We start from the raw sequence: 5943 nt of genomic DNA, 5'->3' as shown, positions 1-5943 counted from the left end.
CAAAGATGCTTCAGTGTTCCATGAAACAGCAATTACATCATAAAACAGTATTTAACTGTACTTGCTTGTTCTGAAGTCACAAGAGAATACCACAGCTAATTATTTGTTGACTATAATGCCAGGGGAATCAATAGTAGGAATAATAAGAGTTAAATCTCCCTCAAATAAGCTCTCTCTACAGAGGCAGGAAGGGGCTGCACCTATGACCAACAGGTGTGTCTGCAGGTCTTAGAAAATAGCGGTAATATTTTTCATGTGAGCTATGTAGAACACAAGATGGCTTTTTATCACTACTTTATGAAATATGACTTTAAGAAATGTGACTTAGGAGAAATTTTGAGCCAATAAAGGTATTTGCATCTGGACATCCAAGGACCGTAAGTCTACTCTTAAAAGTTTTATTGGACAGACCTTGTGAAGTTATATTCATGTATTTGGAGAAGATATGCCATAAGTGTTTTCAAGAATGTGTATCTCCTTACATATGTGACAATTTCAAATAAATTGTAGTTCAGATAGACATTTAAGTTGTTGCATCAAAACAAATAAAGTACACATTCTGAGAAAACAAAATGAAGAAAGACTTCAACAGACTCTTACATTTTCTTCACAGGAATGGAGGGATTGAATAGTCTAAGTGATATATAGGGAGAAGAAAGAAATGCATTAGAAAGACATGCCACAGTCACTGTTTGTGAGTTTTATTCCTAGATGAGAGAATTTCCTTACTTCCAATCTGTGTATTTAGCTCTGGGTAGATATTCAGAATAGTTTTGAAGGCATCACCACACTCAGTAGACTAATTTCCATGGTTTTTGACTTGTTAAATAACACAAGTAGAGATAATCTAAAAGATAATCAAAACAATGAAGAAAATTGATTGTGAGAACTGGAGTATATCATTTCATATGCTGAAATCTTTCTGTCAAATGACCATTTGACTGACAGTGGAAACCTTAATAGACTCTGACACTTTTTTCCTATTGAAAACGTTTTGGTAAGCTTCACTTTACTCATCGACAATAAGAGGTGACACAAAAGGTAACTTACTTTACGTTAAAAGCAAAAGTAAGCACTGAGTTTGCTAAGCATGACACCTAGTCCGTACAAAATAATATTAATTTTACTGTGATTGCAAGTGACATCGATTATGTTTGGATACCACAGCATCTGAAAATATTACTATAAAGTAATTGTTATTAGTGATACTTTCTATACTTCCTTGTTTCATTGAGAAATTCTGGACCATTAAAATAAACAACTTCATTTGGCTAACCTTTAGGAGAAAGACTTTGAGAAGTCAGTAAGATTTGAATGCTGCATGTTTGATCACATTTTTCTCTAAGTTTCTTAATTATTGTATTGTGCAATAATAATTTTCAATCATATTTAGGAATGTGATTAGAACCATCCAATCATTCACCATATATTAATAATGTAATTTCTGAATCTCTATTTATTCTCTCTTGACATTTCAACATCTCAAAATCACAAAAGGGAGATATTTTATTTCACCTTTAGGCATGCAGGCAGTTCATTAGGCATGCTTTGAGTGTGAACCTGTTCCCCTGTTTTATTTCCAAGACTGATTTTCAGATCTCACCAGAAGGAATCATGTCCCTGAAAGACATAAATCTAATTTCTGAGGCCACCGTTCACCCTCTTGCGCTTCTCAGATTACCCAGAACCGTGGGTTCCCCTCTTCTTGCTGTTTCTGGCAGTTTACAGCTTCAGTGTCGTGGGGAACCTCAGAATAATTGTGATCATCAGTATCAACCCCAAACTGCACACCCCATGTACTTCTTCCTCAGTCACTTCTCCTTTATAGATCTCTGCTATTCTTCTATCATTGCTCCCAAGATGCTGGTGAACCTTGTTGTAGAAGACAGAAGCATTCATTTTCAGGGTGCATAATGCATTTTTTTCCTTCTGTACATTCGTTGTCACTGAACTAATTCGTTTGTTGTGATGGCCTATAACCTCTTTGTTGCAGTCTGCAACCCCCTGCTTTACACTGTTGCCATGTCCCAGAGCCCTGCTGGTGTCTGGGTCGTATGCCTGAAGTGTGTTATGCTCCTTGACACTCACCTGTTCTGCTTTAAAATGATACTTCCGGGCTTTCAACACAATCAACCACTTCTTTTGTGAACTGTCCTCCCTGATAGCCCTCTCTTGCTCTGATTCTCATCTCAGCCAGTTACTTCTGTTCATTAGATAAGCACACTGCTCATCATCCTTACATCATATTTATTCATTATTGTCACTGCCCTGAAAACGCATTCAGCCAGTGGGCACTGCAAAGTCTTCTCCACCTGTGCTTCCCACATGACAGCCATCACCATCTTCCACGGTACCATCCTCTTCCTCTACTGTGTGCCCAAATCCAAGAACTCCAGGCACACTGTCAAAGTGGCCTCCCTGGTGTGTTTTACACAGTGGTGATCCCCATGCTAACCCCCCCCCCCGATCTTCAGTCTGAGAAATAAGGATGTCAAAGACACAATCAGCAAAATAATGAATGTAAGATATGTTTCTCAGTGACTCTAAGCTTTAACATACAGTTAATTGTGTTAGTGAAAAATGTGTTTGGTTTTCAAATGAGTACACTGTGTATTAACAAATCATTTTAAAATTTCTTTAGATTTTTTTTTTAACACACATAACATTTTCATTTGAACAGCTGAACAGCTGATAATATGCTCGCCTAAATTTACCCTACCAATTTGGTTGACCTTGACTTTAGTGTCTGTCTTTAATGTTTAGTGTAGCTTATATGTCATAGAATGATTCTGTGTAACAAATGAAAATGTACAAGACATATGAGATGTATTATGTGCATTTGGCACCATCTTGCACTGTCAAACATTTGTTCTTTATGACAAATGATGCTGGAGTGCTATATGATTTTCATTTCCAGACTGTGGATTTAGTGAAATAAATGGTAGATAGGAAAAGATGGTTTCATCTTTACGGACCACCAAATCCAGAGGTGTTAAATATCTATCTATCTATCTATCTATCTATCTATCTATCTATCTATCTATTTATCATCTACATATCATCTATCTATTTATCTATCTATCATCTATCTATCTATCTATCATCTGCCTATCTATTGTATGTGTATGTATGTATATGATTTGTAATCATGCTTATCAGTGAAAATATCCAGAGGTGGAGTTTAATGGGTACACTTGAATGTTCTCTTCATCATGACTTTTTTTTAAGAGCTGTCATTCAGCGGTTCAGTGTAGCTGCTATACGCATTTAGATCTAATTGCCTAGGTTGTATATAAAAAGTATACTAAATGTTCACTTCTTTTTCTCAGTTTATTTAATTTGTTTTGTTTTTATTTTTTCAAGTTAGGGTTTCTCTTTGTAGCCCAAACCAGTCTTCTGGACTCACTCTATAGACTATGCTGGCTCCAAACTCAAGAGATACACCTGACTCTATCTCCTCCCAAGCACTGTGATTAAAGTGTATGCCACTCGGCCCAACTTAAATTTTCACTTCCAATTTCAGCCTAAACAGAGAAAAGAAGACCAAGAACATTGTTTATGGTAGAAACGGTTGATATTCCTATAATTATTGCAACATTTTTCATTAGAAATCTCAAAGAGAAAATGTTAGATTTGGAATTTTATATTTATCTTTTATTGGATTGCCCTATATTTATGTTGGATTGCATAGAATATAATGGTCTCATAGTCCACATTCCCTATGTCTGGATCACAGAGCTATTGAGAGACTTCTTTTCCCTTTTTTATTTATTTATTTATTTATTTATTTATTTATTTATATTTTTTGACAGTGTTCTGTACACCAGGTTGGCCTGCAGCTCAGAGATCTGTCTGCCTCTGGGATTAAAAGTGTATGTCTTCATACCTGGCTTTTTCACTTTTTCAATTGATTGATTACCTACAGCAAGAGTTGAAATATAGTAGAAGATGTATATGTTATTTTTTCTTAAAATCAATAAACTAATATTGAATTACCACTTTCAACTAATGAATTACTGTGTCTTCCTCTGTGAATAGTGACTATGTGTTTTCTTTAAAAAAAGATGGTACCAAGTAACCTTTTACTCTGATAAATAATATTTTTAAAATAATAACTTAATTTTTGAGCTTCTGCAATCAAGATAGCAACTTAGAAATCAGCCTATATAAACAACCATGTTTAGTAAACACTTAATGAAAATAATGACATTTTCATTCTGTGACCTTCAATTTTAAGGAACCTGTGAGAGGGCAAATAACTAACATATAGAACTTGTTTTATTTTTTGTGGATTCAATTTTCATTCCTATGATACATAGAATATTTACATTTGAAAAAATACTAAAAGTACTTTAAGTGTGAACATGTTTGTTTCATATTTTTATCTCATATTTTAATACATTTAAATTGAACCGATATGGAACTGGAGAGATAGCTCAATATTTAAGAGCACTTAATGGTTTTACAGATATCCTGGTTTGGTTTTCAGGACCTACATGGTGATTTACAACCATCTGTATCCCCATTCCTAAGGTATCCAATCTCAAGACCTGGCACTTTACTCACACTTAAATTATACTTAACATTCTATGTATATTTCTTTTGTTAAACCTCTGAATATCTTTTGTGAAACTTAAATTGTATGGAAATTGATGTTTACTTATTTTTATTCATAAGAATAACTAATACAGCCATGATTGCCCTTATAGAATACATTGGTCAGAAGACAGGATTCTGAAAAATGACCTTGCTCAGTCAGTTGGTTTAATAAAATGCTGACTGGCAAGTAGCCAGGCAGGAAGTATAGGCAGGGAGACCAAAGTAAGATGATGGAAAGGAGAAGGGTAAAGTCAGGCACTGGAGGAGGACTTAGAGGGAGCAGGAGATGAATGTGCCATGCTAATAAAAGTACCGCCATATGACAGAGTGTAAATAAGGAATATGGGTTAACTTAAAAATGTAAGAGCTAGTTAGTAGTAAGCCTGAGCTATAGGCCGAGTAGATGAAGACAGTAATATAGAAAGAATCAATCAGTCATTCAGCAACATATGGAAAACTATATCTAAAATTTTAACCATAACAATATAGAAACATGAAATCCAATTTACCTGAGGTAAAAATTAAATTCCTCAAAGTTGTTAGAATGAATTATATATATACATATATACATTGTTTGTATATATATATATATATATATATATATATATATATATATATATATATATAAATTTTGTTTTAGTAAAGTAGGAAATGAAACCAAAATAAAGTTAAGAAAGCAATTTTATGTCAAAAGGAGCACAGCTCTTAGGGATATGATAAGCAGAGCAAAGCTTGAATATAAAATCATTAGCATAGCTGTGAAGGTCCATTAATTGAAAAATCTTCCTGACTAAGAAAATAGAATGTTTGGTCTAGGTGGAGGCCTAACATTCCAGTTGGGCATGGTTAATCACCCAACCAAGGGTCCACCTCCTAAGAAGGTGGGCTCACCATAAATCATATTAAAGCAATAGGAGGAATAATTATTATTTTAATGGGATATTGTACTTTTCCTTCCTGATTTGCCTACCTCCAAACACAGCCAGGAGAACCCACCATGAGGTTTAAAAGGAAAGGAAAAGACAACTCTGCTCCTAGGATTGGTTGAAGAGAAAGTTGATTGTAGATAAAAGGGAAAACATAGCCAGAGGCAGAAACATCTAGGAGAGTCTACTGTGGTCATGACCCTGAGCCATGTGAACAGAGGTAGGAGAAGAGAGAATGAAGAGAGGGGAACCAGGTATGACAGCCAAAAGGGCAAAGGTACAAAAGGGGTGTGTGACCAAACTGGCTGGATTATATAGGGAAGAGCCTCCAGGGAGGAGGGCAGCCCAGCCCATGGCTGAAGAGTCCAGGTTCTGTAGTTGAGTATTCCAATCACACCCTGTAACAGGAAGAGACTGA

At 35.2% G+C, this 5943-nt stretch overlaps 1 pseudogene; it reads left to right on the top strand.

The window, feature by feature from the left end:
• The first annotated feature begins 1614 nt into the window (after positions 1 to 1614).
• LOC118581167 lies at positions 1615 to 2541 on the top strand (annotated as a pseudogene).
• Positions 2542 to 5943: the final 3402 nt, after the last annotated feature.

Source organism: Onychomys torridus, chromosome 4 (genome assembly GCF_903995425.1).
Source record: "Onychomys torridus chromosome 4, mOncTor1.1, whole genome shotgun sequence".
NCBI classification, from domain to species: domain Eukaryota; kingdom Metazoa; phylum Chordata; class Mammalia; order Rodentia; family Cricetidae; genus Onychomys; species Onychomys torridus.
This window is presented reverse-complemented; position numbering and strand designations above follow the sequence as displayed.